The following is a 15562-nucleotide window of genomic DNA, read 5'->3' as shown; positions in this document are numbered from 1 at the left end:
TGACTTGGCTTACTCTCCAGCTGTGCCACTGACTGGCTACTTGATCCCGGGCGAGTCATCTAACATTTTGAATCTCCAGTTCCTTCCGTGAAGCTGAAAAACCAGAAATAAGGACCCCCCAGGTTTTTGTGAAGATTGCATAAGATCAGCTCTACCAAGAACACTTTGTAAACTGTAAATGTCTGTAGTGGCCTGTCTGAAGGAAGACATCAAAAACTAGATCTTCCAAATCACAGCTCAGTGTTGAGGTTCAACCAAGTTGCTTGACAAGATAAATTTTTAAAAGAACAATTTCGCTGAAACAGGTTTGTCTCAGTGGATAGAGTGTTGGTCTGCGGACTCAAGGGCCCCAGGTTCGATTCTGATCAAGGGCATGTAGCTTGGTTGCGAGCATATCCCTGGAGGGGGGTGTGCAGGAGGCAGATGATGGATGTTTCTCTCTCATCAGTGTTTCTAACTATCTCTCTCCCTTACTCTCTGTAAAAAATCAATTATACACACACACACACACACACATATATATGAACAATTTCATGAGAGTAAAAAGCTGATTATAGGTATTTAGGGTTTATTGGGAGAGCCATAGCAATAATTTTTTTTTCTTTTTAAATAAAAAGGACCAGCTGAAACCGGTTTGGCTCAATAGAGTGTCGGCCTGCAGACTGAAAGGTCCCAGGTTCGATTCAGTCAAGGACATGCACCTTGGTTCTGGGCATATCCCCAGTAGGGGGTGTGCAAGAGGCAGCTGATCGATGTTTCCCTCTCATCGAAGTTTCTAACTCTCTATCCCTCTCTCTTCCTCTCTGTAAAAAAAAAAATCAATAAAATATATTAAAAAAAAATAAAAAGGATCATATTGTAGTATTACAGACCCCTACTACAATTCCTTCATTTTTCAGTTTTTATGGAGAAACTACTTTGTTCTAAAAACAGATCATCCTAATGAACTAGGAGACTATATGCTCCTGGATGACAAAGATCATGATTTCCTGAGATACCCTCAGTGCACAGCAAAGAGCTTGGCACATAGCAGTTGCTCAATAAACCAGTCTCAATCTCCAAGTCTACAACCACTGAATCAAGAAGCCCAGGTGGGAGGAGAGAGGGAGCAGTGGAGACTATAGACAACCGGAGAGCCCATGTCATGTCTGGAGCACCATTCCAGATGGTGGTTGCTATGCAGGAAGGCAGCCCTGGTATCTGTTCACTTCCTGCCAAGCAGCTGCAGAGAGGTGGTCACATGGCCCATGACAAAAGAAAGAATGAATAAATGAGTCTTCACATACTTGGGTAACAACACTGGATTCAGAAAAACGAGAGCTCAAGAGGAAGGTGCTGATGAAGTGTGTACAGTGACCAGTGATGAACGTGGCTGGATGTGCTGTGGCATCATCTGAGAGCTGTTTGCAATGCAGAGCCTCAGGGGCCACCGCAGACCTCTTCATCAGACGCTGCATTTGAACCAGACTCCTGGGGATGGGTGTGCACATTGTAGTTTGAGAAACCAGCTGGCCTCTAAATGCCTGTTACTTTTTTTGCTGTCCCATGATACTTCAAGCAGAACACTTCAGTCTAGGGAGTGTGATGATATTAGGTTGAACCTTGTAAAATTACAGTCAATTCTTTTGTGACCTACAAAGACGGCAATTTCAAATGAGATTTCAATTTCGACCCAAACTATAAACGGTTCTTCACAAAAGTGCTGCAGAGGCAGGTGATCGCTTGCCTGGGTCTACAAACCTCCATAGGCACACAGAGGGGGTTAACACAGTTCTTTAAAAACTGGGAGTTACACATGAAATGCAAATTTCTGGTTTTCGTAGAACATTGCAAGGTGTGCCCACACTGCTTCCGCCTGCCTGAATGTTAACAAACAGCTGGAGTGTGTGTGTGGGGGGAGTGTGTGTGTGGGGGGAGTGTGTGTGGGTGGGGGAGTGTGTGTGTGTGTGTGGGGGGGAGTGTGTGTGTGTGGGGGGAGTGTGTGTGTGTGGGGAGTGTGTGTGTGTGTGGGGAGTGTGTGTGTGTGTGGGGAGTGTGTGTGTGTGGGGAGTGTGTGTGTGGGGAGTGTGTGTGTGTGGGGAGTGTGTGTGTGGGGGGAAGTGTGTGTGTGTGTGGGGAGTGTGTGTGTGTGGGGAGTGTGTGTGTGTGGGGAGTGTGTGTGTGTGGGGAGTGTGTGTGTGGGGGGAGTGTGTGTGTGGGGGGAGTGTGTGTGTGTGGGGAGTGTGTGTGTGGGGGGAGTGTGTGTGTGGGGGGAGTGTGTGTGTGTGGGGAGTGTGTGTGTGTGGGGAGTGTGTGTGTGGGGGGAGTGTGTGTGTGTGGGGAGTGTGTGTGTGTGGGGGGAGTGTGTGTGTGTGGGAAGTGTGTGTGTGGGGAGTGTGTGTGTGTGGGGAGTGTGTGTGTGTGGGGAGTGTGTGTGTGGGGGGAGTGTGTGTGTGTGGGGAGTGTGTGTGGGGGGAGTGTGTGTGATGGGGTAGTGTGTGTGTGGGGGGAGTGTGTGTGTGGGGGGAGTGTGTGTGTGTGGGGAGTGTGTGTGTGGGGCATCCCTTTGACAGAGCATGAGCTCTCCCGTTCCTCTCGGCCCCCAGGTGACCCCTCACTCACTTGTTTCTTGCCAGGACCCTGCAGGTACGTGGCTGTGGGACCCCTGCTAGATAGTGAGGTTTAAAGGGAAGCAACACAGGCCACCTTTAGAAGCTGCTCGGTGATTTGGGTCCTGCATAGGTGCCCCCCATCCACACGGTGGCATTTTATTCAGCCATAAAAAGGAATGAAGCGCTGACACCTGCTACAGGTTGATCCAGGCCCCCACCCTCCCAAGAGCTCTCTGCATCTGTCCCAGCTTGTGCCCTGTGGCTGCTGCCCACCTGACTTTCCCCTGGGCTAAAGCTCCCAGGGCAGTGCAGCGTTTCCCAAGTCTGCTGCTTCTCTCCCCTCGGGGTGTTCACAAAGACCCTTCCTGGAGTGACACCTTTCTCTGAAAATAGAGCTTTTGCTTTTGATGTCAAACCAGCCCATGCCTACTCACTCCACAAGAGCTGAAGGGGAACAAGCCTCCTTCCTCCATTCACAGGGAGCGCACAGGCCCAGGCCCCAGACACTGTCCTGAGTGTGTGTCTTGGGGGTAGCGGAACGGGCTGGGTTTTTACCTCCTGTTGCACTCGGTCAGCCCCTAGAAGACAGCCCTTCCTCTGCACTGAGTGACATTTTCCCACCCGATTCAGCCTCACCTGGCAAAACTCTGCAAATTTTCTTCATTCTGGAAGAAAGAGAATGACATCAGTCTCTAAGCTGACATCACAGATGGGAAGGAAGGCTTATGAGGAATCTATAATAATAAAAACATAATATGATAATTAGACCGGATGTCCTTACAGACAAAGCTGCTGCAGAGGCAGAGGCAGAGGCAGAGGCAGCTGCAGCAGCATGGGGGCCAAGCTCCTTGCACGAATTTCGTGCATTGGGCCACTAGTGTAGTGGATAAGATGGCACAGGTCCTGGGTTCCAATCCTGACTCTGCTATTTACTGACTATGGGCAAGACGTTTATCTCTGTGCCTGAATCCTTGGCTGCAAAATGGTGAATAACAACAGGATTCTCTTTGTAGGGCTCTTATAAGGATTACATGAAATAATGTCATATATCTCTATGCCCCTTATGACTTGCCTATACAATGACTAATTTACTATTTTTCCTTTAGTTGGCTCACTTTTTACCTTTACTATTTACTAAACTGCATCGTAAGGAATAACACCCATGAATCATGGTATGAAGTTGCTGGCTACCTTTTTTATTATCTATCCAAAGGAATAATGAGTAAATTTAAAAAATGGATACCCCCTTGCTCCAATCAAGAGAAGACACTGAACAATCTCGAACTGTGGGACATTCTACAAAATGATTGACTAGCGCTCTTTGAAAGTGTCAAACCCACTGGAGGCGAGGAACAACAGACAGACTGTCACAGATCTGAGGAGACGGAGAGAAATAAGAACTATAAATGGTGTGGCCTCCTGGATTAGGTCCTGGAACAGAAGAAGGCCATTTGTGGAAAAATTGGTGACATTCAAATAAGGTCTGTAGCCTAGTTAATAATATGACATCACTGTCAATTTCCTGTTCTCAATCACTAACTGTGGCTGGGAATGATGTTTACATTAGAGCAGTGGTTCTCAACCTTTCTAATGCCGCGATCCTTTAATATAGTTCCTCATGTTGTGGTAACGCCCAACCATAAAATTATTTTTGTTGCTACCTCATAACCGTAATTTTGCTGCTGTTATGAATCATAATGTAAATATCTGTGTTCTCCACTGGTCTTAGGCTCTACAGCAAATACAGAAAATGCTAATAGGCTGCTGTAGAGCCTAAGACCATCGGAAAACACAGATATTTACATTACGATTCATTAACAGTAAAAAAAATTAGCTATGAGGTAACAACAAAAATAATTTTATGGTTAGGGGTCACTACAACATGAGGAACTGTATTAAAGGGTCGCGGCATTAGAAAGGTTGAGAACCACTGCATTGGAGAAGGAATGTAAAGACTCTCATTGCACTATTTTGCAACTTTTCTGTAAGTCTAAAATTACTTCAAAATAAAAAGTTCTTAAAAAATGGATGCAAGGTAAACAGTCCTTTACTCTTGCCCCACCCCATTTCAGCACCTGGCAGAGTTGCCCGTGAATCCCAGCTCCTTCATTTCACAGAACAGAACACTGGGGCTGAGTGAGTGGAAGGGATGCGGCCCCCATCAGCTGGCTAACTAAATGGGTCTCTCCTTGCATTTCTTTTTAAAAACTATTTTTATATGTTTTTTATCGATTTCAGGGAAAGGGAGAGGGAGAGAAACACCAGTGATGAAAGAGAACCATCAACTGGTTTATCATCACTAAACCCGGCCATGCCAAGATCCACGTCCACTGTATCCTGTTGCCTCTACTTTTATTGGGGACTTAGGAGGGTTTTCTGTTGACAGAGCCTTTCATCTCATGGATCTGCCTGTTCCGGCTGTTTCACTGGAATCCCACAGTGAGTGGCCTTTTGTGTCTGGTCTCTTTCCAGGATCATCGATGCTGGAGCACATATCAGCACTCCACTCCCTTTTCATGGCTGAATAATATTCCATTTTTGGGTGAACCATTCATCCGCTGATGGACACCTGGGTTGTTTCCACCTTTGGACTGTTGTGAATAATGCAGCTAAGAATATTCATATGCAAGTTTTTGTTTAAACCCTTGTTTTCATTTCTTCCTGGGTAGGGGTTTCCCACTGGGATGATGGCAATAGTTTGGAACTAGGTAGATGTGATGGTTGTAAAACATCGGGAATGTACTAAATGCCACTAACGTGTCCTTCAAATTTCATGTTATGTGAATTTTATCTCAATACAAAAATGGATACCACCCGTGTAGTATCTACCATAGTTTGGAAAACTAGTGCTCATGTGAGCCCAGCACTTACCACAGCGCCAGGCCCGGAGCGAGTGTGTCACAACATTGGCCAGTGTCGTCATCGTTGCCAAAGCCATGCCAGGTTCCCAGCTCCCACTCCAGAGCTCTTTCTACAACACCACGCAGCTTTCACCGTGAGAGTTCCTCCAACTTAATCTCCTACTCTCCCGGAAGGTCGGCAATAAAATCCCAGGGCTGCTGGGAAACCACAAGAATGCTCTGCTCTGTCACCTGAGAGCTGCTGTCACAAGATGCACACCTGGCTGGCACCACACAGCTGGCCATCGCCTCCGATGTATGCTCAGAACAACACAGAGTGACCATTCAACAGACACCATACTGGTTACTTGTTGACAGAATACAAAACCTATTTTGGCAGCTTATTCAACCATCCTTGCCTCCTTAACCTGTTAACTGGGGAGTTCCCTTTTTAATTACGCAACATACAATGGGTGCATACTCTTTCACTAGGACGTGTCAGTACGTCACGCCCAGTGGATGTAATTTTATATTATATTTTTATTTATTTATACTTAATTAAAATAAATGAAATATATATATTTTTTCGTTTATTTATATATAAAGCACAAAGGAAAATACAAAATTACAAACAAATAGAAAAGAATACCAACAAAAAAATGGAAACATCGAATTAAAAAATTATAGCCGAAACTGGTTTGGCTCAGTGGATAGAGCGTCGGCCTGCGGACTGAAAGGTCTTGGGTTCGATTCCAGTCAGAGGCATGTACCTTGGTTGAGGGCGCATCCCCAGTAGGGGGGGTGTGAGAGGCAGCTGATGGATGATTCTCTCTCATCGATGTTTCTAACTCTCTATCCCTCTCTCTTCCTCTCTGTAAAATATCAATAAAATATAAAAAATTATACATTTTACAAACAATTATAAAGATTACAAAAAATATATACCGTCCCTCTCAGGGCGCAACATATGTTTCAAGGACATATTCATATGTCCTACCCCGTTCCCGATAGTGTTTACGTTTGACGTATTTATAGGTCCCGCTCGGTTAACAGGTTAACAGAATGCATGCTTTATTTCCCCAGAACTCGACCCTACAATTTGCTGCCTACAAGTCGCAATGCCCTGTCACCATTCAATGGAGTTTAGAATGTCCACTCCCCAGTTCCTGGAGACATATTCTGGCATTTCGGATGGAAGGAAATACCTGGTTTGTTGTCAGGATCCCACGAGGACCCTAGGGAACACTGGACACATCCCAGCATGCCTCAGCTCGGGGAAGCGTCTTTCTGCTCCGCACTGGTGGGCTGGGATAGTGGTCGTGAGCTCTTCCTCTTCCCTCTGCCTCCAGATCTGTTCTCCACCTTCTCAAAATGTACCTGGGCCCCAGGAAGAGGCTGGCCTTTATGGCTATCAAAAGGCTCCTTGCCTTCTGGCTTTTGATTGGGTTTGGTGGATGGGAGGCACAAGGGAGATGAGAGGGAGGAAGCAGAGAGGTCACTCTCACTTTCTCTGCTCACTCCTGTCTTAGGGCTGTGGTCTAGAGAACTTTGCCTTCCTCTCTGAGCACAGCTGCCCTACCCTGGGCCCAAAGGGTTTTGTTCATAGTGGTCTCTCCCCTGTTTCATCAGGCTGGGTGGCACCACTGCCCCTGGTGCTAACACTTTGTCTTCCCTTATCAGTACTTTAAACTGTGTCTGTAAGTAATTCTTCCATTAAATTATCTTGGAAATCCCAGCTGCAGGTCTTCTGTATCCTAGTTTGACCCTGACTGACAAATCTACATATCTATCTACTTACCTATCTGCCTGTAACATAGAACCATTTGAAAATAAGATACTTCTGCCCTAAATTCTTAAATCCCCATTGTACCTTGGATCTAGAGATGAGGACTATCAGAAGCAGACCTAATGGTCAAGGCATGTCTAAGTGGAATTATCCATATGGCCATCCTCACCTTTACTAATAACCTGACAGAGCACCCAATATGTGCCAACAATTTTTCAACTTAAAAAAAATATATTTAAATTGATTTCAGAGAGGAAGGGAAAGAGAGAAAAACATCAATGATGAGAGAGAATCATTGATTGGCTGCCTTCTGCACGCCCCACTCTGGGGATTGAGCCCACATGTGCCCTGACTGGGAATCTAACCACGACCTGCTGGTTGATAAGTCGACACTCAACCACTGACCACATTGGCTGGCTGTACCAACCATTTAATGGTCCCACTAACCCAGGGGGGGTGGAGTTATGCTCCTGTTTACAGAAGGGGAAAAGGTTTAGAGAGAGACTGAATAACTTGCCCAAGGTTACAGGGTGAGACAGTGGCAGTGGGGAGCCCAGCCTGGATGGGCTCCAGCAAATTGCCACCCACTCCCTACCCCTCCCATCTAGAGCCCACATCACGGCAAGTCAGACCCCTGTGCCAGGGAGAAGAGCTTGCTGACCTGACCCCGAGGAGGATGTCTAAGCTGCAGTTCTGAATCACCCTTCAGAATTCACATGCATTCGGGCACGCCAAGGCTAGGAAGCTGGCGGTGGTAGAGGCAACGTGAGAAGGTATTGCAGGACGAACTCAGCTCATTCCTAAATTCCTCAAGAGCCTGGGAGCCTGCTCTGCCTCTGACAGAGGGAACTGTTGCCTGCTCAGTGTCCCAGATGCAATGCACTGTGGAAGAGGGCTCGATTGGGATGCTAAACAGCCGTAAACGACATTGTCACCAGCCTTCATAAAGCACAGTGACTCACAGCCCTAATTAAAATGCGGAGGGGGAAATGTAAAAAAGGCTGCCACGGAGAACAGTGACCTTCTGCAAACTGCAGGGTTATTTCTTCCAGGAAAGAGATGCCCATGTGTCTGTGCCTGTACAGGTGTGTATATATGTGTGTGGAGGGGGGCTAGAGTTGGGAGGGTGAATATTATTCTCCTAAGAAAAAGTCTGACTAAAGCTATTCTGGCTGCCCAACTTTTATTATGAAATACTTCGACGCAGAAAATTAAAGAGCACAGCACTTATAAACTTCCAACCAGATTCATTGACTATTAGCATTTGCTGTATTTGCCCTGTCTGTCATATCTATCAATCAATTGATGGATCCATCCTTCTATCAATCCATCATTTACCTATCGATTTATCAACTATCTCTCTGCCTCCCTCCTTCCCTGCCTTCTATTTACCTCCACCCTTCCTCCTTTATCCCTCCCTTTCTTTCTACCTACACGCCTGCCTTATCTTTTACAATGAAGCATTTGAAAATAGGATGCTTCAGCCCTAAATTCTAAAGCGAACATAGTCTAAGAATAAATATAATCTCCCATAAAATCCATAGTTCCATTATTACATCCAAGAAAGTTAACTATATTGGGAAAACGGTACGGAACACCCCATCAAGGCTTTTTACACGATGGTAACCTGAGTAGTGAACCTTACCCCCATGGCTTAGGAGAGAAGCTCACCTCCTGCCAGCATGGGCTGCTGAGGCTCTGAAGGGAGAGACTTTAGGCTTCCTGAGAGCTGGTTCTGCCCGTCAGTCTCAAGATGAAATGTCCAGCCTGAACTGCTTGGCACCAGCTTGGGAACAAACAGGATATCCCGTTTGGTTACACCATGTGGTTTTAAAAAGTCCCCCTCAAAACTGAATCTCATCCAAGACAATCACCCGTTTTAACTGCAAGATGTGGCTCCTGATAACTTCTCGCCATTCTGAAATATAAACTGATAAGGCATCGCCACTCAGAAAGAAAGATCTTATGTCTGAGGACAAGTCTTGTAGAAGGTTACCTCTCCCCCCACCCCCACCAAGAAATCCTGGGTGCGGAAGGCCGTAGTTAAAGAAACCACATATATCTACATGTAAGGGTTTGTGCATGTTTGTTAAAAAATAATAAAAAACAAAAATATCAAGCCAAAAAAAAAAATCCACCCAGTCTCATCATTTTATATTATGCCTTGCAACAAGGTTATCTCATTTCAGTGACTATCATCCAGGGGAAAATGACAATGAAGTCTTTCCAGCTAAGACTGATCTTAATAAATTAACACCCAGATGTTATTGACCCCTTTCATTACCTGAATTCTGATGCATGAACATCATTGGCTTTCGTTTTCCTTACTGAGTGTTTTAGAAATAAGAGACAGCTTCCAAAATCAAAGAGAAAAACGTGCCCAAGCCTTGTCAGTTGCTAACGAGTATTACTCTGTTTTAATCCTGTAAGTTACATTGTTATGCTTAAAATTCTTGAAATGAAATACAGCACCAATGTGATCTGCACGGCCCTTTAAATGACCAGAGAGGATGGGCAGACCACACTGTTTGTCCCATTGCGTCCTAGTTACTGGCAAGTTGATCCCTGCCTCAGACACTGAGAGTACTGGAGGCTCTCACTTCCTTAGGCCTCACCCTCTTACGGGGTCTGCCACGGGCTGGGGATCAGAGTTTGCTTGTTTGATGCAGAAGCGGCTTTCCTGACTTGTTGAAGACACTACGTCCTTTAGCTGAGAAACACTGGATGCTCATCAATATTATCTGATGTTGAGCAAGCTCCTTTCTTCATTCCCACCTGGAGGCAGGTTTCAGAAAGGTCCGCCTTTTCGATCCCCATAGTCACCTAGCTGTCAGGTTTTGCAAGAAGAGATTCCGAATGTTAGCTAAATGCTAGTGGGCAAAGGTTCCCGGCAGAAGCGGGGACACTTTTCAGGACACCCCTGAAAAAATCTGTGGGATTTCTCTCAGGTGCCATTTCCAAGGCTCCCATAGCATCGTGGATAGCCCCAAAGAAGGCCTCGTTTTCTGGGGAATCCCCAATTGAGAAGTGGTGACCTTACAATGAGAGGTGCCAGTGCACGGAAATCAGAGTGGGGAGAGAAGACGCCGCCGGGCTGGAAATGGGAACTGGCTCCTGCAAAGGACTCCGTGCTTTCGTCCCAGCAGCGTAGTCTTTCTCTTAGGACCTGTCAGCAGAAATCACTGATGGATGCAACGCATGGACGAGGACTGGGCAAACGTTTGTCTCGGGCAAGACCCAGAACGTTATGATTAAGCACATCTGAGGGAAGTTAGTCTCAGAGTTGTAAACTGAAATGTCTTGAAGGGCCAGGCAAGACATAAACAGTATTTAATGGTGTGGCCTGAGACCCAAAGGCAACAATAAAACCAAACCAAACCAAACCAAAATGCAAACTCAAACGCACCTGCAGGGTTGCCCATGATTCCCAGCTCCTTCATTTCCCAGAACAGAACATTGGGGCTGAGCGAGTGGAAGGGGCGTGGCCCCCATCAGTTGGCTAACTAAATGGATCTCTCCTTTTTGCATTTATTTAAAAAAATATTTTTTATGTTTTTATCGATTTCAGGGAAAGGAAAGAAAAGGGAAGGGAAGAGAGAGAAACACCAGTGATGAAAGAGAATCATCGACTGGTTTATCATCACTAAACACAGCCATGCCAAGATCTACTGTATCCTGTTGCCTCTACTTTTATTGGGGACTTAGGGACATTTTCTTTTGACAGATCATTTTTATTTAATAAGGTCAAGTGGACTCAATGTTCCAGACTTGCAGGATAATGCTCATGATTCTCCTTCCTAGAACATGTGTGTGAGCAACATCAGCATATGCAGGACTCGAAAAGGTTGGGGATGTGTATGGTGGAAGGGGGGAGGCATCTTAGTTGTCCAGATGAGTCGACTGCTTTGATGAAACCAGTGGTAGTTAGACAGGGTTTATTAGCTCCTGTTTTACTTGGTTCGCAAAGTTGTATCTGATAGGTCACTTTTTAAAATATATTTTTTATTGATTTTAGAGAGGAAAGAAGAGGGAAACATCAATGATGAGAGAATCACAGACTGGCTTCCTTCTGCATGCCCCCCACTGAGGATTAAGCCTGCAACCCAGGCATGAGACTTGACCGGAACTGAACTGTGACCTCCTGGTTCATAGGTTGATGCTCAACCACTGAGCCACTTTAAAAAGGAATTTCCTCTTAGAAAGGACAGATGAGTCAACCAATGGGCTAAATGTGACATTATCATATATAAGCACTTTACAAAGAATTAAGACACTGAGGTTCTATCCTAGCTTTGTCAATACTGTACTGTGTGACTTTCAGCCAGTAACATAGCTTTTCTGGGCCTCAGTTTATTCATCTGCAAAATGAGGCTGATGGATAAGAGCTGAGGGCAGTCTCCTGGATAAGTCTCATTAACAACATAATAGAAATTTCAATCTCTGTAGACACTGATTCATTAGATGTGGGTGGGATCTCTCTACTTCTAACCAGGACCTTGGTGGAGTCTAATGCTGATGGTCCCCTGGGCTGTTGCTGAGCATGTGCTACATCAGATGAGGACTTGATGCTATCATATATTAGAATGAAAGAATGGTCACATCTACCATCACTGCAGTCTTCATATTGTCAACCACACAAACCCAACTGACCCTCAGTGGTAAGCATGTCCTTTGTTCACAATGAAAACTGGTTCTGGAATACCAAATTCAAGTCCTGTGCAACCTGGTTTCCAACAGGAAAAAGCTCCAGTTCTAAAGAGTACAGATTGTTGCCTGTGGCTCTCAACTACCATCCAAGACTCAGACCCACAGAAATTGAGTGACAGGCAATACATGGAGTCCACCCCAAGACATACATTCCCAAAGGCAGCAGAGCCACACTTATGTGTGCTCATAATACCCAGGTAAACTGACACTCAAATCTTCCTGCATCTTTTAAATTTTTTGACAACTGTCTGGGTGGTACCTTGGACAGCGCCTTGCAGTTCAACTCCAGAGACCCTCAGAAAACAGCCTACCCCACCAGTCCACTCCTAGCCTCTCACCTTTCCCAGGGGTGGTCCTTCCCTAATGAAAAACTCCAACAGGGGGGGTGGGGGATTGCTTTTGGCCATCTGGGGAAAATGAAGAAGAGGCAGGAAGAGTAAAAGGCAGGCTAGTCTGGAAACCATATCCATGTTATTGGCCCCAAATGGTTGCTACAGAAGACTTCTTCTGCGGTTCCCTATTTTGTACAACCACTAATCTTGGCATAAGCTATTGTTTCCAGAACAACTTATCACAAAATCTTCAAGACAACCCCTTGAGGGAGCTCTTGTTCTCATTTTGCAGATAATGGAACTGAAGCTCAGAGAGGTTAAGTAACCAGCCAGAGGTCACACAGCCATGCAGTAAGCTAAGGTTGGTTTCAAGTAGAGATCCTTACCAGATCTCTTTACTGTACTGCTTGCTCTTTTTCTATATGGTCTGAGACTTTGGGGAAATCACAATTTCTGGAGACAAAGTCCGCCTCTGATTTTGGAGTAGTCTCTGGCTGAATAGATATATCAGGACATGAGGCTGTGGTTGCTATGGGAGGAGCACACGTAAAAATGCTTACCTGCTCAGGGAGGTGTAAAAAATTCCCCCAAGAAGAAGCTCTGAACCAGGACTGAGGTTTCTGGTTGTGCCACTTACCAGGAAGGTTCCTGAGAGCAGGTTGCTTGGCTTGCCAAGCCTCAGTTTTCATATCTGCAAAATGGGATTCAGAACCCCGTGCCCGTGACCTGGGGGGAGTATTTCTGGGGATATTCCAGGAATATCTTGCATGTGGCAGGGCCTTGGAGATGGCACAAAGCTGTGCATCCTTCAGGCTTCTGAAACTGGGGCTGCTAGAAAGAACAGGAGTGGGGGTGCTGGATATGGTGGGTCAGAATATCTCCCTTCAGAGACCTGCCAAAGCTTCTCAAATCTGTCTGCTGAGATGCTTGAGGGCAGAGGAGAATGGATGCCACTCCCACAGGCTTCTACCCTGTTTTATCTAAGTTCTAAATAACGATGGGGAGAATCAACGCTACTTTGCATCTTTGTGAACCCCTAGTGCTTGCCAACACTGGAGACATGGAAGAGAGGCTTTCCTTTCTTTCCCAGGGACCAGTCTGAGGCTCAGCCCCTTCCCCCTTCCTGGGCCATCGGAGGAGACCAGACAATGTGCCTGCACCACTGGCCAGCCCTGCACCTCTGCCTGGGGACGCCCTAGGGCCTTTCCTGTGCTTGTCATTCTCCAGGGGCCTGAGCGGGGCTGGAAGGGTCTCATCTGCGGAAAAGAACCTGTGCACATTCCCAGGGCGACCTGGGTCCCACTGAGGGTGAGTGCAACCCATGTAGCCTGAGGGACGGTCCCCCAGTTTCTCTGGGTAGGAAACCACTGACCACCAAACCTCCTGGATCTGGATTTTAAATAATAAAATAGCAGCAACGTTTCCTGTGAATTGAGCACTCAACCTAAGCTTCATTTTCACATTCATGAACGCAATGAGGATGCTTACAACAGTGCAGCGAAAAGGTTTGCATTGTTCCCCATTTTACCGACTGCAGAATGCTGGCTGGGGAGATGAAGGGACTCACCTAAGGCCACCCAAGCACAGGTACATCTCAGGTTAGAACCCAGGGGCGGCCCTCCGAAGCTTCCTGCCCTAGCTCTCCTGCTTTCCTCTGGCGCTCCACCACTCCATGCTGGTTGCCACCCTGACAGCACTGTGGGTCCCAGCCAGCAGGGAGAACCTCTGCACACTGGTCACAGTGCCCTGGGGCCCGGAGCAAAGGTTTGCAGTCTCTAGGGCTCGGTCTGGGGACCCTCCTCCTACCCTCAGACCCAAGGGCCCCTACGTGTCCCTGGAATTTGGATCTTGCAGGAACCCTGCTCCAAACCTTGGCAACAGAAAGCAAGCACGTCGCGCGCAGTGCACAGGGTCCCAGCTTCTAATCCCAGAGAAGCGCACCCCTTGCCAGTCAAGGAGGCGCACGGGGAGCCCTAGAGCCGCTTTCCCGCCGGAAGCACAACTTTCCCGGGTGAGCCAGTGCTCTTACACCCTCGTCCCGTCACACAGAAGGAAGAGGTGCAGGCGGCCCTGCCATTACTGCGGAGCGCAGTGAGGATCCTCTCAAAGTTGGAAGCCAGGCAGGAGCGATGTTCCAAGGAGCAGAGCCCGCCCAGCCTCGGTCCCCCACCGAGGGTGGCTGGCGATGCTAACGAGGCCGCCATTACCCCGGGCTCGCAGGTGCCATACCTTAGAGGAGCCAGGCATGAAGGAAAGCTTAAAGTTCAGGTTGGGCAGATGCCCAAATGCCAGGGCTAGCGTCCCCCAGCCCCGGCTGCCCGCTGTGGGTAGCAAGCGGTGCCAGGGTTCCGCCATTAACGTCGGCGCACGGGTCCTAGCGAGCGCGCGGTTGGAGGGAGACTGGGTCCCTGTAAAGTTGGAGCAGGGTGGGCGTGAGGACCCCCACACCGGAGCCCCCGACCCGGGGCCGCCCGCGGGGAGGGGATTGAGGCTGCCCGAACCAAGTTGGGACTTGGCAAACCCCGCGCCTCTCGAGCGCGCATTCGGGGCTCACGGGGAGCAGGTAGCCAGAGGAACCGGAGGAAGCCTGGGCCGAGAACTCACCTGCCGCGAGCCGGGCGGCACTGAAGCTGCCTCCTCGGGCTGCGCGCCCGCCTGCCCGCGGGTCCTCGCGCCGGCCGCCTCCTCCGTCCCCTCCTGCTTCTCTTCCTCTCAGGTCCGAATCCTCTCCACCGCCCTGCGCGGCCGGAGGACGCCAGTCGCTCCCACTCACGCCCGGGTAGGAGCTGCGCGCGTCCTTCCCCCGTCCGCTCCGCCTTGTGTTTCTCCGATCTCTCCCCACCCCCTCTTGCCTACCCCTCACTCCTCCCCTCCCTCCTCCTCGCCGATCCCGAACGATCCCAACCAAGTTCGGGACGGAGGCGGAGGGTCCCCCTCGCAGTGTCGGGCGCCCTGCACGCGCGCCCCTGGCTCACCCAGTCCGGTCGCCCCTCGGAGGAGCCTTGGCTTGGAGATAGCACAAAGCTAAGTAGCTCCTAGCCCAGCGGCTGGAAATGTGGCATCGATATGTAGGGACTGAGCCATGCGCTCAGTGAGGGTCCTGAGAGGGAATTTATTTCTTAATGTCCCTCCCTTATCTTTTCATCACTGAAACGAATTAGTGGTGACGTCCAACCCCGCTGGTTATTGGGTATGGGGAGGGAGACGTGGCAACCCTCATTAAAAGAGCCGCTCTGGGCTCCAATACATCTTTTATATAACCCAATTTCCATTTTTTTTCCTATCAGGAAACACACACACACCAGG

General features: G+C 48.0%; 1 protein-coding gene across 3 annotated transcripts in view; it reads right to left on the bottom strand.

The window, feature by feature from the left end:
* The window catches only part of NOS1 (nitric oxide synthase 1), a 104027-nt gene extending 88947 nt beyond the window's left edge, over nucleotides 1-15080 (bottom strand). For all 3 annotated transcript variants that reach the window (XM_036448878.2, XM_045585400.1, XM_045585401.1), the window contains exon 1: nucleotides 14861-15080. The gene's annotated coding sequence lies outside the window, so the exon portion shown is untranslated. The remainder of the gene's footprint in view (nucleotides 1-14860) is intronic.
* Nucleotides 15081-15562: the final 482 nt, after the last annotated feature.

This window comes from Pipistrellus kuhlii, unplaced genomic scaffold (genome assembly GCF_014108245.1).
Source record: "Pipistrellus kuhlii isolate mPipKuh1 unplaced genomic scaffold, mPipKuh1.p scaffold_m20_p_20, whole genome shotgun sequence".
Taxonomy (NCBI): Eukaryota; Metazoa; Chordata; class Mammalia; order Chiroptera; family Vespertilionidae; genus Pipistrellus; species Pipistrellus kuhlii.
Note: the sequence above shows the minus strand (reverse complement) of the source record. Positions and strands in the feature narration are given on the sequence as shown.